Genomic DNA, 13,464 nt, shown 5'->3' with positions numbered 1-13,464 from the left:
TTGTGGCGCCCCCTGAGACCCCCTTCCAGCTATTTTTAGAGCAGGAGGAGCGCTTGAGTCGACAAAGAGAAACAAGGCAAGCCACTTGGTAAGTGTGGCTCCAGCAGACACCAACATCACTAATATAGAACATTATTTTTATTTGTGATTGTCACTTAGTTGAAGTTCATCCTTTTTTCAGTACTTATTTTTTATGTATTATGCATTCATGTTTTTATTTGTTTGTTTTATCTACAGTATCTATTTATTTTTTGATTTGATTTTTTTCAAATGACTCTTTTTTTCAGGACACTCGTCTTCCTATTTAACAATTGTATCTGTTCACCTACAAAATCTTCCCTCGTAAACGGCGCAAATATTTGTAATATTTAGATAGATAGATAGATAGATAGATAGATAGATGATAGATAGATGTGTTGTTTATTAACAGATTAACATGATACCCTAGGGATGCTTGTAGCGGAGTGGATGACGTCACACGCTAGTCCAAAAGTTCGACATCCCTGCAGCAGATGGAAATCTTTTTCTTTGTGTCCAGGGATACACCACCTCGTGTTAGCGAGTCCGTCTCCTCTCCGAATCCCGTAAGCTTTCGTGCCTCTGTATAGCGGCGCTGAAGCCGGATAGTTCCGAGTAGCTCCGGGTGGCTACACGTTAGCACCCGGGGTAGTGAGTTCACATTTACCATGATTACGGATGGTACCGAAGACTTATAATGCTGCTAGCCGCTTAGCTAGCTCCGGCTCTTCTTCCACCATAGGCTCCCTCATCACGCCGGCACGAGAATTCTTCAGGGTAGGGAGTTGATTCCTCGAATAAACAAATTTTTTGTGCGCTAAAACCCATTCTCTTACAATATTTCCCACATGTATTGACCACATTGATACCATTACTGTATTTTCCAATATGCCTGATCATTTTGAATCAAAATAAAGAGAGAAGACATCTATGGATTTTAAATTTGCAGGGAGAACAGGAGGGCGAACCTTCGGATAATGAAATGAAATGATCTGCATTTCTATAGCGCTTTTCAAGTCAATGACTTCCCAAAGCGCTTTACAGTGTGCTTCACATTTCCCAACAGCGGCCTTGTATTGCAGCCATGTAAGACGCTAACCTGCTTATTGGGGGTATTAGGGGTTCAGTGTCTTACCCACGGACACTTCGACATGTAACACGGACAAGCCGGGATTTGAACTGGGATCCCTTGATCCCAAGACGAGCGCTCTTCCTCCTGAGCTACTGCCGCCCCTGAAGTCCAACCTGTTCTCAAGGTCCTCTGTGATGCCCTTTCTTTTTTATTAAATCTTCTTGGTCATAAAAGCAGATCCGCCCTAAAGGGTGTTGAAAGTCAAAGAAGAGCAACATAATTGTCCGATAGTGATGATAACTGGCATCTTAGCAATCTCTTTTGCAGGTATCAAATGTTAAAAACTAAAAATATTTATCAAGCCATATCAGTCCTTTGTAGGCATCAAACACCTTTACCGATACCATGTACCTTCTAACTTTATCTACCGACTGACTGGCATCATTCTAGGGACTGTCATATTGACACATCATATTATTTTATCACCATATGATAACATACCAACAGTATTGACGTATTAAATGACAGTGTTTTCGCCAGACTGTTTTTATTGGCTATATCATTTGATTCACTTACGATTTGGTTAGATTATCGTTGACTGCTTGTATAAAATGGCTGGATTCAATCGCTGCTTTTATCAAATGTATCTCTCTGTCATATCAGTGTTGATCTACTTCTTTAATATGGATCCACGGACCATCTGACTGAAAGACAATGCGGAAAAAAAGTTAATATACCGTCAACCATAGTTTTTTTTGTCCATCTCATGTCGGGTTCTAAGATTCACAAGTGAGGATTCATGTGCAAGTTCTTTTGGTCTGATGCTGTTTGTCTGGCTTGTATGGAAGTGGGAGGTGTTGCCTAGCGACAGATTAGCTCCTTCTCTTCTTTTCTTTTCTTTTTTCTTTCAAGAACTGAAGCGCAGACCTTAGAAATCCAGGGGTGTAAAAATAAGCACTGAGAGAGATAACAAAAACAATCAAAAACAATATATAGTACCTATCGTGTATTTGTGTTTGTCCCTTGTACGGTTTTATCTTTCGGAATCAAGCATCCCTCAATTCTTTCTCCTTCCCAAAATGCAAACCAAGGAACGGTTGGGACGGGACAATTATATTTTTTGACTCATTTTGCCACTGTTATCCGTTATTTTGATTAGTATCCACTTTTTACTTTTTACACCGTAGCCACTAGTAGCCAATGTGTTTGCTGTTTTTTAATACCCACACCTTATAAGTTGGACTTGCTTTTAGTTACCTAGATGATTTGATAAAAAGAAAAGGGTTATGGTAGGACCTTTAGAACGGATTGGATTTGTTGCATCTTGAGAGTTTTTGTACAGTTCTCTCCTGTTCTCCTTGCAGTTTCAAAATTCATTGATGTCTTCTCTCCTTGTTTTTATTATTTACTAAACGATGAACTTATCATGATCCTACAAGCAAAATTTAGTCTCAGTTACAGAAGCTGAGATTTTAATGGTGACATTTTTGTTGCCTGGTCAAATACTTTTCCTACAAACCTGGGGCCCACGGGCTATTTGCGGCCCCCAGGATTATAGTTCTAAGCCCCTGTCTTAATATGAATGTTAACGGGCAATACGATTTATTTTACCACAAGATGTCACTGTCTATGTAGTGCAGGGGTCTCCACCTTAGTGCTGGCACCTAAGTAGCCAGCTGAAAATGGCTCACTAGTGATGGGTCATTGTGATTTTCTAGTAAATTGGATTTTTAACTGACATGATGTTTTAGTGGTTGACTAAACTTCCTATAAATACAACTTGATCATCACATAGTAACAATATAAAAATTGTTATTTTAGAAATGTCTGTCTCAATGGTTGCCCTTTGCAGCAATCAGTAACAAAAACTAGGTCTTTTTTCTTGGTGGTTGGTGACCACTGCTGTAGTGCAATGGAAAGCGAGTGCTAGAAAGCAAATAGAAGAATACAAACTATGGAAAGCAAGGTGACCAAAATAGAAGAATTTCCTTCTCATTTTCCCGCACAACTTTTTGCAAGATGGCGGACCATTATATCAGCTCCGGTTGGGTGAGCCCCGTGTTATGTCGATAAATGCCAATGTCTCGACCTACGAGTATTTAAAAAATGCATTTTAATGTGATGGTTCAGTATTTTTTGCTTATTATGTAAATCTACTTTTTTTTCCATGATTGATTTTCTTTCGGGCAGCATGGTAACACTGTGGTTAGCGCATGTGTGGCACAATTGTGAGGTCATGAGATCGAACCTTCCTGTGTGGAGTTTGAATGTTCTCCCTGCGGTTGCGTGGGTGACCTCCGGGCTCTCTGGTTTTCTCCCCCATTCCAAAAACATGCATGTCAGGTTGAATGGCTGGTCCAAATTGTTTCTAGGTGTGAATGGGCGCGTGAGTTGTCTGTCCCTGTGTGCCCTGTGACTGGCTGGCAAGCGGTTCAGGGTGTCCCCTGCCAACTGCCGAAGATGGCTGGGATGGACTCCAGCACCCCTGCGACCCTACTGAGAATAGGTAGTGCAGATAATGAATAAATGAATGATTTTCTTTCACCACTAAGTGCTAAATATTATACATTGCCCTTTTAATGTAAGTGCATCCTACGCGGATTATGGATTAGTTTACCACGGATTCATTGATTTATTTTCATATGAGTTCTTACTCTTTTTTTTAAATTATTTTTATTTGTGTGAATTATTTAAAAAATGATATCAGTAGTATGTTTTAATCCGTGCTTTTCTTGTGGGAAACACGATTTTACCCAACGTCACCCAGACCCCAGCACTAGCAAAACTAGTTTTACTACAAGTTCGATTTTGGTCATTGCACTAAGGTCTTGTTGGGACGTTGCTTTTGTTTGTGTAAGCGTGTGTGTGTGTGTGTGTGTGTGTGTGTGTGTGTGTGTGTGTGTGTGTGTGTGTGTGTGTGTGTGTGTGTGTGCGCGCATGACTTTATCCCATCTAATTTGAAACCAACCAGTCCCAATTTGCATGCATCCATGATGATGATTGTGTGTTCAGTGAGTGTTGCGGGTGACGTGACGATGACTAAAGTTAAGCAGGAACACGCTGCTCGCTCCAAACGGGATTTGCACTTTTTGTGTGTGAGCGTGTGTGAAAGTGGCACCTGTTGGCAGGCCAGCTGCACATGGCCGCCGCCAAACACAGGAAAAGACGTGTGCGACAGGTCCGCCACCCTGTTTAGGAACACACAGTGCGTGTTGATGAACCAGTAGACGGTCAAAAGTGCCAACATCAAATAAATAAGCTGCGTTTCATCATGTCAACGACCCTTTTAGGGATTCATTGCAATCATCACGTCCATTGAGTCCCAAGAACATGTTTTTTGCGCATAGTCAGTGTGGCACTCGATGTGAGTGAGATGTTCCCTCCTCCTCCGAGTCATGTTGCTGTGCAAGCGGTAAATAAGAAGCACAAAAAAAAAATCCTTCATCTTCTTCCTCCTCTTCCTCCTCCTCCTTCTTGAAGCCTTGCACCTTTTTCTTCATTGTGTTCTTTCAATAAGCGATTTATTTTAAGCCGCTTAGGCAACCGACGACACTGAAGGCGGCCATAGCTCACCCAAGGTTTTGCAATAGCTAGGGCTTACTTAATATTTGTAATTTTCACAAGGTTTTTCTTTTTTTCCCAAGCATGATGGCTGGGCATTCTACTTGGGTAAGGTTGTTGGGGCCATAGTTCATTGATAGATAGATAGATAGATAGATACTTTTTTCATCCCCTAAGGGAAATTCACATTTCCAGCAGCATCCCTGAGCTGAGAACAGTACAATAATAAAGCCAAAAGAATACAATATACAAATACCCAGTGTGACGTGCAAATGCCCACTGTAGCGTGTTATATAGAGTAACTAAATAGTGCTACACAGAATACATATTGCAGTAAGATTCGGTAATATCCAATGTAGGTGGTGTGGTTTAATGTGGGCCTTTACTCTGCCGGGTGGAGTTAAAGAGCCTCATGGCATGAGGAAGAAAAGATCTCTTCAGTCTGTCCGTAGTACAAGACAGTGACAGCAGTCTGTCGCTGAAACTGCTCTTCTGTCTGGAGATAATGCTGTGTAGTGGATGCGATGGATTGTCCATGATTGACCTCAGCTTTTTCAGTGCTCGTCTCTCAGCTACTGTTGTTAGGCTGTCCAGCTCTTTGCCCACAACAGAGCTCGCTTTCCTAGCCAGTTTATTAAGACGAGAGGCATCCTTCTTCTTGACGCTGCCTCCCCAACACGCTGCCGCATAGAAGAGGGCGCTTGCCACTGCTGTCTCATAGAATATTTTCAGGAGCTTTTTGCAGATGTTGAAGGAGGCCAGCCTTCTGAGGAAGTAAAGTCGGCTTTGCCCTTTCCTACATAGAGCTTCTGTGTTGGCAGTCCAGTCCAGTTTGTTGCCCAGCTGCACACCCAGGTATTTGTAGGTCTGGACAAATTCTACACATTCTCCCTTGATGGTTACAGGAACCGGGTGAGTTCTGGTTCTCCTGAAGTCCACCACCATCTCTCTGGTCTTGGTGGTGTTTAGGTGCAGGTGGTTTGCGTCGCTCCATCGGACAAAGTCCTGTATCAATTTCCTGTACTCCTCCTCCTGCCCGTTTCTGATACATCCCACGATCGCAGTGTCGTCGGCAAACTTTTGCACATGGCAGGACTCAGAGTTGTACTTAAAGTCCGATGTATATAGAGTGAATAGGAACGGAGAGAGAACGGTCCCCTGCGGAGATCCTGTGCTGCTAACCACAGTGTCCGATGTACAGCCCCCCTGTTTCACATACTGGGGTCTGCCTGTCAGGTAGTCAGTAATCCATTCTACAAGGTGTGAGCTAACTCCCATCTCTGTCAGTTTCCTACTCAGTAGCAGAGGCTGTATGGTATTGAAGGCACTGGAGAAGTCCAAAAATGTAATCCTCACAGCCCCCTTCGCTAGGGCCCTCCTTGAGAGCGCCAAAGAGTCGCATGCAACTCCAGAACCCCTTGTACTCGAAAGCAGATGCCTATCGATTTTGTTAGTATATACTGTGGATGTTTTGACATGAAACCTAGCTAAAGACATTCTCAGAGTCCTAAAGTACAACTGTGGGCATTTTCATGAAAATCGATGCACCCGTTTTGATGCCTCTTGGTGGAACTGAGCACGGCTGCATCAAATCTGCCCTGTTTCTCCTTATCTCTTGGTTTTATATTGACTTGCAAGACAGCATAGACTTTCAGGTCATTTCCATTCCACTGTCTTTGCTACATCAGATTTGATTTTTGTCTTTTTGTATCTGGCTTCTGACATTTTGTCGGTTGATTTGCATCCATTTGTTTTTGTTTGTTACTTTGTTCTGCATTTTATTGTGTTTTTAATAAATGCATATTTTTTAACACACCTGTCTCTTTTCCTGCTCCCTGAATTTCAGTCCATACACAACACATTAACCATGATTAATGAATATATTTTGCTATAGCATTACTGTTAAAAAATATTTCTTCCTGGTGATATTAAATTGAATGCTTCTTAGCTTCCAACGCAGAAATGAAAACTTAATATTTGTTGACTTCACTAACAAATAATTTCCAATTTATTATGAACAGTATATGAAAGCAAATGCAATGTAAAACTGCATATAAAAACAAATAATTTAAGACCTAGATATTATTAGAAATTAGTCAACAAAATCGACAAAGAATGTGCTGTGAGTCAGATTTATGATTTTTATTATTAGTTTCTATATTTTCTATGATACTTTTTATTACATTGTAATGCAAAAGTAATTGAACCAATTACATGTTAATTTATGTTACTATAAATTAGAGTTTTCAATACATTTGCTCATTTAATTTAATCATCAAAATATGAGACAATGAACTGGCCTGTTATCTGGTGAAACAAAATAAATCATAAATGTATGTGTTAGAGCCATACCATTTTTATAAGTCATATTTTACCGCAGCCATCTTCAAGAATTAAATTATTGAGCAAAATGAAGATGATCAATTCGTCACCACTGACGTGTGTATGTCTTTGTGTGTGCGCACACACACACCACAGCGGTGCTGATGCTGGCGTTGCCATGGAGACGCCACATGCACGTCCTCTAGGATGAGAGCGCTCCCCTTCTTCAATGAGGTCCCTCCTCCCCCCTGCTCTGTTACTTAACACTGAACACAACTGAAAGTGTTGCCTGTGCGAAGCATGTGTCGCAAACATGCACATGATATACATGCATGCAGTCAATGTAAGACAAGAGAAACGTTGCATCCATTAGTCGATGCCGAAGCAGGTGGTCAGGCCCAAAGTCAGACTATTTGTTTTTTAAATCAAGCCTTAAGTCACTCGTGTAAGTGAGTGAGTGTGTAAGTGAGTGAGTGAGTGAGTGAGTGAGTGAGTGAGTGAGTGAGTGAGTGAGTGAGTGAGTGAGTGAGTGAGTGAGTGAGTGAGTGAGTGAGTGAGTGAGGTATTTAGGGAAGGAGAGAGGAGGGAGCGATAAATGGAAAGATAGATAGATAGATAGATAGATAGATAGATAGATAGATAGATAGATAGATAGATAGATAGATAGATAGATAGATAGATAGATAGATAGATAGATAGATAGATAGATAGATAGATAGACAGACGGACGGACGGACGGACGGACGGACGGACGGACGGACGGGCGGGCGGGCGGACGGACGGACGGACGGACGGACGGACGGACGGACGGATAGATAGATAGATAATAGCTTTTCATGTTTTTGCATGGTGTGTAATCGTGTCTGCGTGCGCATACTGAGTGTCTTTTGCCATCCAGACTTTGTATCTGACTGATTAATATGGAGGACTAAGTGTGCCGGACGGCTTGCTCACCAGGGCCCCGGCATGCCGCCCGCTCTATTTTGGAATCTGGCATTAACACACGTGAGTCAGATGCTGCAAAACAAGTGCAATTTCCAACTTGGAGATCATCAACGTTGATGCAAAGATCAAAGTAATGCAAGCCTTTCCCAAATTATTATCATCAAGAAAAATCCAAATAAGCAACACATTGGTTATTTGTTCACAATAAAGACATTTCTAGTTCCAATTTGATTTTGTTCACCATGTCCTCTTTTTAAGTTATTCGGAGAAGAGAACACGGTAACCAATGTATTGTACAATAGATCCTGAGAATATGGCATTTTGTATTTGATATGTGGGATATAATGCATTTTCGGCCCCTCGTTGCACCATTTTCCCAAAAATAACACATCAACAGAAAATTATTTCTTCGCAGATTTCATACATATGACTGCGAGTTACACACCTCATGAATGTCTGCTTTGAATCATAAAAGAGGAGGGTCTGCTTTAAGTTTGCGTCCTGGCATCATAAAGAGGCTAATATGCTACTTGCAAAACTCACTCCTACAATGCTTCATTTCTCATCCTTTGGTTCAATCAAGGAATCTCGCGAAGCAAAATTCAATTTGTTTACCTGTGGGTCCCAAAACCTGCAGTGATGCTAAAGGGAGAAGCAAAAAAATAACAACAATGGAATCGAAGCTTGAGATGATAAACAAATATGAAGAAGGCACAGGTTTGACGAGACTTGCAAAGGAATATGACAGTAACCAATCAACAATCATTTTAATTAGAAAGAATAAGAAGACAATTAAAGCAACACAGCCACCTCAGAGCATGGCGATCCTTGTAAAATTTATGTTACATTTAGGTTTAGGGTTAGGGGTAAGAGGTTAGGGTTGGGGTTAGAGTTAGGGTTTAGGGTTTAGGGTTTAGGGTTTAGGGTTTAGGGTTTAGGGTTTAGGGTTACGGTTAAGGTTAGGGGTTAGGGTTAGGGTCAGGTTTTAGGCTTAGGGTTAGGGTTTAGTGTTGGGGTTAGGGTTAGGGTTAGGGTTAGGGTTAGGTTAGGAAGCAATCTTTCTTTCCCAAGGTCCCCTAAATCTGAGGCCCTTGGGAAAGTAAGTTTTTGCACTGGCCATTCAGGAAACTGGAGCTTTTCTTGTTTTACCTGCATATGTTTAGTCCATCTGGAAAGAGAGTGTTGAGTTTTATTATCCAGTGTTTTTCTGCCTTGCGTCTTTCTTCTTGCGTCCAATTGCTGTTGGTTTGTAGGCCCCATATTTCTAGTGCCTGTTGCCCATGTTGTATAAAGTGGGCTACTAAGTGTGTGTTAGTTTCCCTGCTGTTTCTGATGTTGTAAATGTGTTGTGCTAATCTACATCTGATTGAATTTCCTGTCTCTCCTATATATTTAATGTCACAGTGTTTACACTTTATGACATATATACAGTTTTCCGTATTAGGTGTGAGTGTTTGTTTAATTAGGTAGTTTGTGTTGGTGACGGTGTTCCTAACTGTGGTGGTTGGTTTGTAGAATGTGGGGCCCGGTGTTCGTGTTATGTTGATTTCCGGTAATCTTTGAGGTTTTTGTTTCTTTTAAAGACTGAGATGATTTTGTAATCTTGGATTATGTCTGTGTTCTGTAGTGTCTGGTTTATATTTTGTTTAATTTTTCTATTAGCAGTTTGGCTAAATGCTGAGTTAGGGTTAGGGTTAGGGTTAGGGTTAGGGTTAGGGTAAGGGATAGGGTTAGTGTTAAGGTTAGGGTAAATGTACGTTTTTAAATCAATTAATTTACATTTACATTTATTTATAAACAATATTAATTAACATTAATATGCTGTCTGACCCCTGCCCCCGCCCCCACAACCTCAGTGGACGTTTTTAAATCTAGACTTAAGACCCACTTCTATTCAATAGCTTATGATTGATGCCCACCTCATACTTTCCTCTTCCTGTCTTTTTCCGACTGCCCGGCTGGTGTTGATACGAGGGAGTAGGACGATTTGAGATGAGTCAGCGGACCAGCGTCTGACCTGAAGCATGTCAACATCTGCATCGACCAGCCGGAAGAGATGCGAAGCTGCGTCGTTGCTGTCATGGAATTGTTGGACTATTTCACAAGCTTGAGGCGTTGATTGCTGTCATGCACTTTCTGGACAAATTTCAATATGTTACCTATTGTTTTCTTTCATTGATATTCACTATGTTTTGTGTAGTGTACCGTTACCCAATACTAAATCTATTGCAACTAGGTCATCCTGGATTACCACTTGTGAGGCACTTTTCAAGGTTTTTTATTTTACCCGTGCAGAGGTTTTGAGTTTTTCTTTGGTTTATGATCAGGGGATTGTGTAATTGTAACATGTGCAATCTTTTGAGATCTCTTGCAATGAAGGGTTATACAAATTGTGACAAGACTTGACTTGACTTCCAACGGCTTATTCATCCGTCACCAAACATTTTTATCATTGTTATTTTCAACTCCACTGCTCAAAGATTTACATGAGGAAAAAGAATAGTCATAAAAAAAGAGTGAAAAAATAAAAGTAAAAATAGTTTACTGGACCACTATTGGCATGCTAATTGATTGCAGATTATTTTTCACAACACAGGCTCTATGATGCACCGAATTAGAGTCTTTCCTAATAAGTGGTTTCAGTTTGCCGTCGTTTTGGGTGAACGAGCGCATCCTGCTGCCGAAGTGACGCTACAACGTGTCGGTGTGTGAGCGCCCACGCAACACAGAGCGGCACTTTCTTGCCTCTTGCAAAACCCATTTATGTAACGTGGAAACAAATGAAGCCAAGGTTGAGGTCACAGCGTTTATGTAACTTTATTTTTTTTATCCGAAAAAAAAATATATAAGAGTGCATCATTTAGTGCAGTGGGATCTTTTCAGCCCAGGAATTTTCTACCCAAAGCCGACCCGAGGAGGAATTTGAATGAATTGAACAGCAGCGAGCTCGCATTTTTATTCGGAATAAATTCAAGTATATGTTGATAAATCAACAGAAAAACATTTTACCATTTTATTCAAAGGAAAATAAGATAAAGATTCCGATATAGATGACAACATATTTATCTACAGGTATGTTAAGTATCAGTCATTTGAAATCAAAATTGCATTTGCCTTTGCAATAGATGAAGTATGAAGTAGCTTCACTAGAAATACTTTAAGTAGGCTGCTTAAAACTTCACAATCTGATCTAAAACCTACATGAGGGGAAGGAAAAACCAAAAACCTCAGCATGAGAAAAATGGAGAAACCTTGAGAAGTGACCGCACATGAGGTAATCCACTTTCCAGGATGACCAGGCTGCAATGGATGTTCCAATACACAGACATTGTCGACATAAAACATAGGCCGTTCATGAGTTATAGAATATAGGTGTGTTTTAAGCCTAGATTTAAAAGTCAGAGACAGTGACAACCCAGCTTCTCATATCTCCCAGCTGGTCAATGCAGATGATGCCATGTCTCAGGTCCAGGTGCTAGTCTGCTGACGTATCCAGGTTTGACAGGAAAACATGAATGTATGTTATGTCGAAATTTAACTTTTCCACTGAGGTTTCCGATATTATTTCAGAGGGCAGCACTCCACATCACCAGGGCTTGGATGGAGAATGCACTCGAGGCACTCTTCTTGGCTTTTGGAGACAAAAGTAGACCAGCATTTTCCGAACAGAGGCTCAGAGCAGGAGCATAAGGCACAACAAAATCAGAAAGATAAGAAGGGACGAGGTGACCAGTCCTTGCATGTTTTAACCACAGAGTAGTTGTGTAGGTAGCGATGCTTTGGTAGAAATCGTCCCCAACGATGGGAGAGACCTGCAAAATTCCTCACAGCATGTAGGAGCTTTCTATGCCAACGCGATGAAAACTACACACGCACACAGACACACACACAATTGCACACAACCACGTAATCTAGTCTTATTCTGGTCCTCCACCTTTTCCAGCTTTCTTATGTAAGAGCAGCCGTTTGTGTGTGTTCATGTAGCAAAAACTAGGCCGGTGTGTCAATGAGTTTACAAAAGCATCATTCCTCAAGCATTGTAGGAGCGTGTGTGTGCGCGTGCATGTTGTGAATGTGTGACTCATAACCACCCTCGGTGACAACAGATGGGAGGGTGTGTGTGTGTGTGTGTGTGTGTGTCTGTAAGTGGGCCTCACCTTCATGGACCATAAGTGTTCTATATTTGGGAGTCAGGGGGTTGGGGTGGTCTCAGTTTTTTTTTTTAGCTTTAAACGATTGATTACAAAATTTCAAATCGTCTCGTTTTACCTGGAAAACATTTTGATTTTGGTGTGCCGAGGATAGGGCGAAGTAGATGAAAGGCCACTAAACGGGGTCATGCACAGCACCCATAGTTATTTGATCATATTTTCCACTTTTTCCTCTTGTTTTGAATATTTTTTCATTAAAAAAGGTTTCGAGGATAACACTGTATCGTTTTGGTATTGAGTTTAGAAGGTGATAGTTTTAGGACGTCTGCATGCTGATTGCAGTTACTTCTTATGACCAAAATCGGACGCCAAAGGTCCACTCCATCACTCTATAAAATGACAATCAGTCTCATAATTTTGAAGGAACTACACGTTTATTTGAGAATTTGGGGTTTATTGCTTTTCCGTTGACTTATTGATTAGGTCAAAAACCCCGATTGAAACAAATCCAAGTACATTTATGCTAACTAAAATCAATAATCAAACATTTGAACAAGAGAAATTTCAGAATGTTATGGATTTTCTAGAGTGGTGGGTGTATTGTGTGAAGTGAAAAGAGGTAATAAACGAAATTAAAACAGAGATGTAGTCACTTTGGAGTGCTTTGGTTGATAGAGTGGGACGAAGAATCTTTTTTGTGACGTTTTTTGTCATAATACAAAAAAAAAAAAACAATGAATGAAAAAATAAATATAACCATAAATAAACGCCAGGCTAGTCACATCGTAACATCCCTAAGGCGTAATTTTTTTGCGACTATTACCGAATCCCGATTCAATCTTTCTAGGAACCGCCAATAGAGGAGAAGTAATCCAGCATTTTGCCATCATTAACACTAGGCATGTCAAACATACGGATTGAACGATTTAATCCAGCTATGAATATGTAGAAAAAGTTATGATTTTATAAATAAATGCAAACCAAATGCTCTCTCCGGATGCTAGAGGGAAGTGTTTAGTTTGTATAGTGTGGTGAGTTGGTTCAGCATTCACTCAATTGTTGAAAAAAACGCTCAAGACATACAGTGCCAAAAATTAAAATATTTTTGTTACAATTCGAAAAGATCCCTGGCCCTCGATGATTATAATATGTGCGGTAGGTTACTAATGTAGGATAAATAATAAAGCATAAATCTGAAAAACAAAGCTAAACATTTTGAGTAGACATTCTTTCACTGATCCGGTGCTTTTCAGACCAAAAAGTCCGGATCCAGCCCCAGAGTCAGAGTTGGACATCCCCAATTTATACTTTTGGCTGCTGAATTTGAGACCATATGTCTTTTTTTGAGAGGTGTGCATCAAAGGTCTCCCACATGGTCCCTGTGGGAACCGGGAA

This window comes from Urocampus carinirostris, chromosome 9 (genome assembly GCF_059441175.1).
Source record: "Urocampus carinirostris isolate Australia breed hairy pipefish chromosome 9, RoL_Ucar_1.0, whole genome shotgun sequence".
Taxonomy (NCBI): Eukaryota; Metazoa; Chordata; class Actinopteri; order Syngnathiformes; family Syngnathidae; genus Urocampus; species Urocampus carinirostris.
This window is presented reverse-complemented; position numbering follows the sequence as displayed.